This window comes from Oryzias melastigma, linkage group LG2 (genome assembly GCF_002922805.2).
Source record: "Oryzias melastigma strain HK-1 linkage group LG2, ASM292280v2, whole genome shotgun sequence".
NCBI classification, from domain to species: Eukaryota; Metazoa; Chordata; class Actinopteri; order Beloniformes; family Adrianichthyidae; genus Oryzias; species Oryzias melastigma.
The window spans coordinates 628,056-639,991 of NC_050513.1; the positions used below are offsets into that span (position 1 = coordinate 628,056).

Sequence of the window (11,936 nt, forward strand, 5' to 3'; positions counted from 1 at the left end):
AATGTCGTATTGATTGTCACTTTGTGAATTTGATGACGTCATAAAAACAAAAGAAAAGTATCGATCATGTTGTCTGAATTGCTGTTGAAATCCAGACTAGATCCTGCACTATAAAGTGTTTTAGTAGTTAGGGATCAGGGTGGGAATTCGGACATTTCCACAGACATCACTGATTGGATGATGACGTTTTTCCATCATTTCAACCAAAAGTAATTTGTCATTAAGTGATTTTGCGATACCCATCATGCAAGCAACATCCCATAGTTCCTATATTCTGGTTTCTTATTGTTTTTCATTTATTAACATTACATTTTCATTTTGATTTATTTTTTCATAATTTTGTTCTGATTTCTTAAATGTAATTTTTGTTATTTTTATTGTAATTTTGAATCTGTTTTAGAATTGAATGATTTGTTGATGGATTTGAACTTCAGGGCCACCGTAGGAGACCACTAATATATACATAAAGATGCATATGCTTTCTCCTCTCCTGTGTAGTTTGTTATTTTTGAATGAATATCAGCGTTTTGGGAGCTCAGCTCTGAACATCCCACACTTGCGGCGCCGCCGTCTGCCGTTTAACCTTCACCGGTTTGGGTAAAGAGGTGTTTGTCCTCGTGGTCATGGAGTCTCTTTGGGCCAAACCAAACACGCTTTGCTCTGATCACCGTCTCTGATCTACATGAAAGCATCATGAGAGGCCGACCTGCTGGTGTCCACAGATTCAGCCAATTAACATCCATCCGCGGTGACATAATCACCGGCGTCTGACTCCAGCGCTCTTTTACCGCATGTGAAGATAAGCCATGGACCTGATAGAATCGCCCTAATCCCTCTGGGAGAACTCTTTGTCAGGTCTGAACCTTCAAACCGCACTAATATAAAAACAGGTAGCAGCGGAAAAGAGGCTGAAAGAATCGGGATAAAAGAGGGAAAACTGGAGGGACGGCAAATCTCAGGCTGCAGGGGATAAGAACATACGTCTGAAAGATTAGACACAAGCCAAAGAAATGCAGAGGGGCTGATAAAGGCGGGAAAAGACTTTGTCTATGGTCAACGCCTCCGGATGAAGACCAGCGGAGCAGGAATCTGTTGTGGGAAGGACATTATCTTCTGTCCAGCTCTTGTTTTTTCCTATTTTTCCTGAATGTGAACACAGAAAATGAGATCTGGTACATCAGAGCGTGAAGTTCCAATTTATACACAAAACAAAATACAACAAAACTCTGTGTTTGACCACGAAATGACAAAGTTTATGAGCAAACATGAGGACTGGACTGTAAAACGGATGAATATTTGTGAGCACTCACCTCTAGATTTCATTTAGAAACACGTCTGTGCTCTTTCTATCACCTTCCACGTCCAGAAGCTCTGATTGCACGGCCGCAATTGAAAAGCCGAGTTGGTGCGGCGCCTGTTTACTCCCTTTACTTCCATCATGGCTGATGATTGCTCTGACACTTGCAGCTCCGCTCTCCTCCTGCGGGTGGGTAACTCATCTGCCCTCCGTTCAGCTTCAATTGTCTGGAGTCATTTATTTCGGGACTAACAGGTCCTTGAGGGGGATTACTTTCCCAGCCGTACTCTGTGTTCGCATTGACATAATTGCAGCTTCGTGCTTCTCCTGTTTTGCGTTTTAACATGGGGTGTCAGTGATGGTATCACCTCACAGAGTACTCGTACTCCACACATCCCATTCGACTTGAATACATCTCAATTTCAAGACTTTGAGGTTGTTTTAAAGTGCGGCCTGACTCTGCGTCTGTTCGACCTTCTGTGGAGAAAAGCTGTAGTTACACTAAACCAGGTAACCACAGCAGAAGTATGGGTTTAGCTAGTGTGGGAGGGGCGGAGTCACAGCTGCAATGCTAGCTGATTGTTGAAAAAGAGTAAATACATTGTTTGTTCTTTCTATTCTTTCTCCAGAACAGTTGATGAATTTCCAGAGAAGTCTTTGGATTACCAAAACACTTTAAACTTTATTGACACGTCATATCTAGGTAAAACTATACTTTAGCAACACTTTACTTACAAGTAAAACCTAAGTAAGACGTCCCCAATGGCCAAACCGGCCCGGAGTCTAGGGGATAGCTGTCAGTGGGGACAATAACATTAAACTGGAGACCAAACACAAAGGAACACAGTTTATTAGAAATAAATGGAAACCTGTGTCCTGAAATGAAGCAAGAAATAATTAGTGGTTTGGTTAAAAAGAACAAACCAAAACGGAGTTGGGACCTTGGCCAAAAGAAAAAGAAGTCAGGGAGACTGCTGACCCAGCCATGACGACCGTCGGAGTCAGCAGCTCCCTGCTAACAGCTGCCTAACAAAACTACCTAATGAACAGAAATGAAACAAAGCCCGTAAATCAGAACTACCAAGGTCCAACCCCAAACTAACTCAACAAAACCCAGCAATCTAAGATTGCTGAGGACAAAAACCAACCCAAACCAACACCACACACACTAACACCCAGCCTGCTGCTCTGTTCCCTGCCTGGCTCGGTGTGGCCGCCTCAGTCTTAAATAGACAGCAGCTGCCAATCAAGGCACATTGGCCACACCTGCCAGGTGAGCCGAAGGGAACTGGGTGGAAAGGAGGCCAGACAGCAGCAGGACGTAGCGTGTTTACATTAGCAACACGTTACACTATAGTAACACTTTATAATTTAGTAACACGTTATGCTTCACTAACATGTTATACTATAGTAACACTTTACACTTTACCATCACTTTACTAAGACTTTAGTTACACTTTACTAATGCTGCTTTGGTAACACTTAGTACTTTACCAACACTGCAATTTACTAACACTTTGGTAACACTTTAGACTTTACTTAAACGTTATACTTCAGTAACACTATACTTCAGTAACACTATACTTCAGTAACACTATACTTCAATAACACTATACTTTAGTAACACTATACTTCAGTAACACTATACTTCAGTAACACTTTACTAACATAAAAACGTAATGTAGAGGAGAGAAAAGTGACTTTGTGCCATCTTTCAACACTTTACTAGCGTAACATAGAGTAGAAAAAGCAGCTTTCTATCATTGTCCAACACTGTTGTAAAATGATACAAAGCCACTCCTCAAATCCGTTGCTAATACTTTAACGGTGTAAACAGATGAAGAGTGACCACGGTTCAAAGAGTATGTTTTGTCTTGCTGTCACCTGTACTAGCTGTGGTGTTACAGGGTTAAACCTGTTGGGTCAGGAAGCACATTACTGGGGTGGAATTGTGATTTTTTTACTCCTGGAGTGTGAATCTCAAGTCTCTCCGGATTCTAATCCAATATTTTAGGTCAGTGGCATTCTGAACGAGCTGGTTTTTCCATTCCGTAATGCAAAAATGAACCTGTAAATGTACCGCTAGTACTTTTATTGTTTGTTTTTTCTAGAATGAGCTTCTGTCTTTGTTTAATGGCTGACAATGTAATGAAGGCAGCTTGTAGAGTACATAGAAGTGCTCTTGGTCTCCAAAGGACGTGAGCACAGTGAGAGCTGGGCAGAGAAATGAGCAAACATGCCATCTTAGCCACCTGCTGGATAAGATGGAGTCGCCTCTTCATGCTAATCACCAAAGATTCCACATCTGTCTGAACACAAGCATCTGTGTGTTTGCATTAATGTGCGCTCATGCCCGGGGAGGCCATCACAGACACGGCAGAGGCTGGAGGAGGCGGGCGCAGAGCCGTAGGTGAGCAGAGATATGGAGAGCGGGAAGATAATGGAGGAGCTGTGGATTAAGGCTGAGATGGTCCACGTGGACAGATACTGTACGTCAGCCCGATTGGACACGCTCGGCTGAGAGGAGCCTCTGTTTGCCAGCATGAAAGCACGCCTGCTGTTTTCAGGGACAAATAGAAGAAAACACATGTGGGCTTTCAGAAGCAGATTGCAGAACCCGTTTGACAGATTCTCATAATGCCCACATTCTAATTTATACATGCTTTTGTGGTCACACATGTCATTTTCTTTTCTTTGTGAGAGCTTCTTGTTTTGAAAGTCTTCATTTTTTCCAAAAAGTTCATGGACAAACATCTGGAAATTCTTGTAAATATTTTCAAAACTGAAAAATACTTGTTTTGTTCTTTTGTGCCTTAAATTCTTTTGTAGCTGCTGTGTCAACGTGTCTTCAATTCATGTAACTCTTCAGTCTTTTTATGCAAGTAACTCCAACAACAGAGAAAAGCAGCTTTGAACACATGTGCTACACTTTACTGTAGTCACGTGTTTATGAGATCAGCTGATTGTGATGTAGAAAAATAGCGCTGCACCAATGTATCGTTAAGTTAAAACTGCTTATTTCTGCTGATACTGTTTTATATTGCTAAAGAAAAGCTGCTTAGGTTTTAGTGACATGTTACATATCCGTGCCATGATGACACTTGTCTCAGATTCAGAGTTATTATCAGAATTATGTTAATAAACATTAAAAATAATTCAAAAAGTGTTTGTGACGTTGCATTCACCGCGATAGCTCGGGTGTTAAAGAGTTAAATCATGTTTAGGATTATTTAAAAATAGATAAATAACGACCAAAGTTACAAATGTACTCTTGGATGAAAATACTGAAAGTTACAACTTGTATTCATTTTTTTGCACCTAAAAGTTGATGCTCATGTCAACATCATTGACTGTAAAAGAGAGCTGGATTGAGTGACCCCTCCCCTTTTCATTCCAAACAGGAAGTGCCCACATCAGTCAATTTACGGACAGTTTCTTCCCCAACACCTGGCTGAAGTCTAGGGGGAAAACCAGAAATGGAACCATGACACAAACTAAACACCAGTGAGAAAAAGAAACACCGTTTATTACATAGGGGAAACAAATAGACGGTGTCCTGAAACGCAAAAGGGAAAATAGTTAGTGTGCTGGTTAAAACAAAAAGACAAACCAAAAGGAGTTGGAACCTTGGCCAAACATAAATAAATCATGGAGACTGCTGATCCAGACATGTCGACCGTCTGAGTCAGCAGATCCTGATAATGTCTGACTAACAAAACTACCTAAAGAAAACAAACAAACAAAGCTTGTAAACTAAGACTACCAAGATCCAACCCTGAACTATAATAACAAAGGCCAGCAGTCTGGATCGTTTTTCTTCTCACCAGTCAAACTCTGAGGAGGTTCTGTCCAGAAAAGCGATGTTCCTCCAGCATAGATCTGAACCAGACTGGCTCATGTAAACCAGACGTGAGGAGAAGCATCACGCCGCGCAGCTGAACCAAGGACTGTTGGAGCTGGAAGGATGTGACTGCTGTGTGTTTTTGAAGCAGACGTGTTTCAGGAAAGTTTTCTTCCTCGGTTGACATCTTTGAGGGAAAAAAACGCATGACACTCAGGTTGTGCTGAATACAAAACGCAGTAATGAGTATTTTATCTTGCGCTCTCTTCTGCTTTTGCCGGTCTTTGTGTCGCTCTTTGTGGTTCGGGGGAATCATTCCTTTAATTCCTCCAGAAAATCAAACACAATTAAAGAAGAGCATTTTTGGCCTGCAGGCCGAGGTGCTTCTGTGTGCCTAAAACATTTACACACACGATAAAACATTTACATGCAGCCTCCTCCCGCCCACGCGCCCATGAACACAAAGATCTCTCACACACACACCGTCCCACACTCTTACATGTGCAAACACAAAGGCACTTTCTGTTGGCTGTGTTGGATGTGACTGTGGCTTTAATGGAGCTTTTTATGGAATACAGGATTATGGGATTGCATTATTCTCTTCCTGTGTGTTTATTGGACGCTTTACTCGCTGCCAATCAAATGCTTTGATTACGGCTGCGGCTAAAAGCATTGGCATGTTGAGGCGTTTAGTCACACCAACTTAACTCTGAGAACGTAGCGGCTGTGCTGAAGGTTTTAGGAGTCAAATGAACATTTCAACACTGTTAGATGGATTTATAGTCACTTAAATGGTTTTATGAAGCCTCAGTCTCTCTGCTCTTAATGGATTCTTAGAGTATTTTAGGTCAGTTTCGGTCTCTGCCGTTAAATTGGTCTTTAGATGCAAAGCACTCAGTGTTTGTTATTAACTCGGCCTTCAGTTAATAAAGGACAAGAATGTATGCGTATCGTGTTCTCATCACAACTACGACACAGAGCAAAGAAACAGAAAGTAGTGCAGAATTGTTTAGCTCTCATTTGTATTCCTCTCTTTCAGCAGCACTTATTAAAGGCTAGAAGTCAGCATTTCTTACAAAAATGTAATTTCTAGCCTAAATTGTGATTCATTAGTCAGACCTACTTCTAAGAATATTTGCTGACAGAAGCAGGTTTAGGAACCAGAAGATGAAACAGGAAAACAAAGAAGCAGGAAAGAAAAATAGATGCAGTTTATTTCAGATTATACTTGTGAGAAAAAGGAACTTTTTTATTTTTAAGTGGCAAAATAATTTTAAAAAGACCTGATTTCAAAAATTTTATTAGATTAAAACAACAATTGGGTTTTTCTCAAACTAATATTTGTGTGTATGATTTTTTTATTTTATTTTAGTGATTTTCATCTGTGAGATCACTTGGGTTTTGGCCTGTTGGCCAAATAGATAAGTATATTAAATACATTAAATAAATAAAAAAAACCTACATAAATTATTCAGGTCCCAGTATTGTACCCTGTGGGACACCACAGACAATGTCCAGTCGTGTTTTTCAGATATTCCTTGTATTTTTTATATTTTGTTTAACGTAAATGTCTCAAATAAAATATACATTTCCCTCTGTTTACTGCCTAGTTTACCATTCTATAGTAATTTATAGTGTAGTGTTTTAAACACTATAACTTTAAATAACTTAAATATTTAAAACCAGATCATTTAAATCACAATGTGGGAATACAGATAATTTGTTTAAAACAAAAGCTCTTTTTTTAAGAACTGAGGGATTTTGTAAATCTATTGACTGTACTTGAGAACTGGAGTGAGTAAGTGTGACGTCCACTCCTAGAAAATAGTTCATTCCAGCCCCAACCACATGAAGCCATTCCAGTCGCCATATTTCTCCCTGATACAGACGCCGCCATGTTGGAGCCAGAAGTTGTCAGTAGGCAGTGATGGTCAGAGTCGGTCCAAGTCAACGTTTCTATGGCAACCACGCTGGCCAATCAACAGGGAGCTTGTTGGCTACACCCCTAACACTTGAAGTTGAATACACATAAATCTGTCAAATGTTTTGAATGCTGAAAATGGGACCTCTGGCTCCTCCTACTTTTTGAGGCGTCTGATTGGTCATCTTTTACCTTGAAATACTTGAACTCCAAAAAACAAAATAATGAAAAAAAGAGAATTATCAAAAACGTATAAAAAATGTATCACATTAAAAATGGTCATTCTGACCAATAGAATGACTGTGTAACAGCTGTTTTGTTGTGGTGAGTGGACAGATCCCAGAGCAGAGTCAGGTGAGATGGAACAGCAGTGAAGGTTTATTAACCTCACAAACATAAAAACGAATAACAGAAGAACACTGGTAGCAGAGGGAGGGAGCTAGGCCGTCGAAAAGCTTTTACTATTAACCAGGAAGGAGCCAAACTCAACGTAAATAACCTGGCAGCTGGAGGAGCCAGGGAGAGGCTTTTATAGGTGCATCCATTAGACATGGGAAACAGGTGTGCTGGGCCACCAGGTAGTGAAGGCCACGCCTCCTGCCTCACGCCACTCTGTAGAAGCACAAACAAAGAAATACAGAAGAACAAAGCAAAAACACCAAAACCAACAGAGGAAAATAACACTGAACCACAACAGGTTTATTTAAGTCTATGGGAGTTTAGCCTCTTGGACCATTCAGGTACCTCCTGTTGGGACACCTGGAGGGAGGAGTCAGTCCAAGTCTCATATACAGTCAATGTGTACAATCCAAAAAGTCCTTCTGTCAGAAGACTGAACAGAAAATGATATGAACTTCAGCAGATCCATCCTTCACACACCCGGATCCTCACAATAAACACTGGGATTTCTAAACTCTGGGGATTAAAAGTGGGATTTTTTTTTTTTTTTAATAGAAACGGATTCAAAGCAAATGTTCGTAAATTAGGAATTTTGTTGTCCAGTATGCTAACGTTAGCTTACCTTAAACTCTACAAAAGCAGTGCCTGTCTTTGTGAAAAATAAGATTAGTTTTTATTAAAATCACTTAAATAATGTCATAGAATAACCATTAAATAGTGATTTTTATCAGTTTTACTGCTAACTTCTATTGCTAACTAAGATAATTATAGGAAAACACTTGAATCATTTACGGTAGTTTTAGCTAGTTTGCTAAAATGTTAGCATTGTTGCTTATTTTGCTAATTCTATTATTACTTTTAACTAAAACACTTTAATAATGTCATAAAACAACCATAAAATAGGGATTTTTATCTGTCATATAATTTTATGTCAAACTAAAATAATTATAGGAAAAAACTTGAATCATTTATGGTAGTTTTAGCTAGCTTGCTAACATGTTAGCATTGTGGCTTTCTTTGTCAATGTTAACATTAGTTTTAACCAAAAACGCTTAAATAATGTCATAGAATAACCATAAAATAGTGCTTTTTTCAGTTTTATAATTTTTTTTCTTACTAAAATAATAATAGGAAAACACTTGATTTATTTCTGGTAATTTTAGCTAGTTTGCTAACAGGTTAGCATTGTTTCTGTCTTTGCAAATGCTATTATTACTTTTAACTAGAAACACCTAAATAAAACCATAAAATAACAATTTAAATATATTTTTAATCTGTGATATAATTGAATTTCTAACTAAAATAATAATAGGAAAATACTTGAATCATTTGTGGTAGTTTTAGCTAGTTTGCTAACATGTTAACATTGTTGCTGTCTTTGCTAATGCTAGAATTAGTTCAAAATAGATTTAGGACATTGAAAACTTTATTAGCCACATCTAAAAATGTACTTTTGGTTATAAAAATGAAGTATAAATACTAAGGTCTAAATATGAGGTTAAAATTAATAAATTCTATTTTTGTTGTGTTGGCTAATCTGGTAATTGTCCTTCATTTCTTTGACCTTCCATCACTTCTGCTGGAACATTTATGCCTCATGAAAGCTGACATTTGGTCATCCACCATCTTTGACACTTGATCAATAGTTCTGTTTGTTTCCTCTTTTTTTGCTTACTCTCGATGTTTCCTAAAGGGGCTAATAACTGAAGCTGATAATTGCTACCCGGCTCATAACATATCGACATAAGCTCCATAATAAGCTGCTTGTACACATCCAAACAGTTTGTGGCTGGAAACACATCTAATGAGCGTGTCTGTGTGTCCCCTGCAGGCCAGACGGCGAGGAACAAACAAACCCTCACACTGCTACTCTTACAACTCACTCAGCTGGTGTGCGTTTGGGCTTAAACGAACCCACAACTTAATTACATGATGCACACGGATGCTTTGGGCAACGTCGACCCAACTCCGGCCATTTTTCTTCCTCCTGCCATGTTTTGTCAGCAACTTATTACGCAATCAATCACCCACACCAGAAGACTCTGGGATCAATTAATAATTGAAAACCATTAAACTAGTTGAAGCTGTGATTGGAGTTTGCCGTGAACTAGAAGCAGGTAGTGTGGAAGGGCGCCGGGTTAAACAGACATGATTAATCAACCTAAGAGCAGCATTTGCATTCATTTGTGTGCGTTTGTTAGAGGTTATTCTGGCTTTTTCCTGTTCTACGGGCGTTTTTTAACCCTTTAACACCAGTTCTTTGATTTACTGTGACACGATCATTCCAGTAGATTGTGAAGGAGAAAAGCGGCTCGGACGAGCCGCTTTTCTCCTTCACAATCTTCTGGAATGATCGTGTAAACGGTGTATGTTAAAGTTTTTCTGATTTACCGTCACTGCTGACGCCTCAGGTGTTAAATTCCAATGAAACAGTGTTTTTAACATGTTATTTTGAACTTTTTCTGAAAATGAAGCCCAGAATTGTATATCTGAGTACCGTGTTTTCCACATATAAGGTGTACTTTTAAACCGTTTAAAAAACTGCATCTCAAAATCTAAAATGCTTTAGATACGGATTAATTCTGGTTGTGTTCGCTGATGTTAAAGCGATTTGAAAAGAATACTGTGTTTAGTCAAAATGTTTGGTTCATTATTTTGAATACACCAACGTTGCTAGCATGTAGCGGTGTTGGTCTGTTAAAGTTAAAGTTAAAGTCTCACTATTTGTCACGCACCTAGGTGTGTGAAATTTGTTCTCCGCATTTGACCCATCCCCTGGGGGAGCGGTGAGCTGCAGACACAGCCGCGCTCGGGAACCATTTGGTGGTTTAACCCCCCAGTCCAACTCCTTAGTGCTGAGTGCCAAGCAGAGAGGCACTGGGTCCCATTTTTTGAGTCTTTGGTATGACTCGGCCGGGATTTGAACCCACGACATTCCAATCTCAGGGCGGACACTCTACCACAAGGCCACTGAGCTGCGAGGTTTGGAGTTTGCATAGTCGCAGTACTACTACGTTCACACTGGGCTCAGGAATGCTTGTTCAAGTTGCTATTTCCAATGAAAGGTTTGTGAACGAGTGTAAATGAGCTTTTTGGGGTTCCGTGTTCAAAACTCTCACATTCTGTTAAGTTCTGATGATTGTCTTCGAACTCTACTGCATTATTCTGACCACTAGGTGTCACTGTCACTTGTGAGTGCACCTACATGAGATGTTGTGAAGTCTCGCAAGTTTTGTAAAGTTGGTGTGAGATTCAAGATGGATGATTTGTGATTTAATTAAACCAGGGGAGTCAAACTCAATCGCACAAGGGGTCAAAATCCAAAACACACCTCAGGTCACTGGCCAAACAGGATAAACATTTACTGAACACCCTAAAACTCATTTTTGAAACTTTAAAACCATAACTTTTTACCATAAATATGAACTAGATATATAGCATTACCTGTGATAATGCTAGTGTAAATGCTGTAAGCTGAACTTGGCCACTAAAGATACTAGTGCTGATAGCTGAAGACGCTGAAACTGATATCTAAAAACGCTGAAGCTAATAGCTAAAAATGGAGAAGCTGCTAGCTAGCTAAAATATTAGCTAAATGTCTAATTAGCCTAAAAAACTGAAAAAAACCTTAGGTTTGCCAAAACAGCTATCATGTAGCTGAAAAAATAGCCAAACGTCAAGTTATCCTAAAAAACTGAAAAAAGCCTAAATTAGCCCAAATAGGCAGCATGTAAATATTAGCTAAACTCCAAAACAGCCTAAAAATTTAAAAAGAAAAGCCTTAATTAGCCAAAACAGCTGGCAGCTAAAATATTAGCTACACTCCAAAATAGCCTAAATAAATTTTATAAAGCCTATATTAGCCAAAACAGCTAGCATCTAGCTGAAATATTAGCTCCAAAATACCCCAAATAACCAAAAAGAAGCCTAAATTAGCCAAAACAGCTAGCATGCAGCTGAAATTTTAGCAAAACTCTAAAACAGCCTAAATAACGTTTAAAACCCTAAATTAGCCAAAACAGCTAGCATGTTGCTGAAATATTAGCTAAACTCCAAATTAGCCTAAAAAACTTTAAAATAAGCCTAAATTACCTCAAATAGCTAGCATGTTAATAATTAGCCTAGCTCCAAAAGAGCCTAAAAAAGCAAAAGGAAAAGCATAAATTAGCCAAAGCAGCTCGTATGTAGCTGAAATATTAGCTTCAAAAAACGTTTTTAAAGAGTCTAAATTAGCCTCTTTATTGCGGTGTGATTTTCACTGACTCCTCCAGTGTGTTACGATGTATTTGTAGAACCTTAAAGATGTTGAGAAAACACCTTAAGGTGGCTCTAACACTTGATGCTAGCGTGTATTTTTACATTTTTAATTAGCATTGCAAAGGCAGCTAATGAGATTCTGTCAAAGCGCTCCGTTTGTGCGACAGTGATGTGCTGCATATGCTGACGCGTCAAAACATCAAGCGCGGTTAAGTTAGTTT

At 39.1% G+C, this 11,936-nt stretch overlaps 1 protein-coding gene and 1 long non-coding RNA gene across 4 annotated transcripts in view; one reads left to right on the forward strand and one right to left on the reverse strand.

Moving 5' to 3' along the window:
• Positions 1 to 11,936, forward strand: part of LOC112160147 (neural cell adhesion molecule 2) — a 615,672-nt gene that overhangs the window by 212,562 nt on the left and 391,174 nt on the right. The window lies entirely within an intron of this gene.
• Positions 7,353 to 11,936, reverse strand: part of LOC112160166 — a 16,040-nt gene continuing 11,456 nt past the window's right edge. Inside the window, exon 3 of the long non-coding RNA XR_002921621.2 lies at positions 7,353 to 7,671. This is a non-coding gene — a long non-coding RNA (uncharacterized LOC112160166). The remainder of the gene's footprint in view (positions 7,672 to 11,936) is intronic.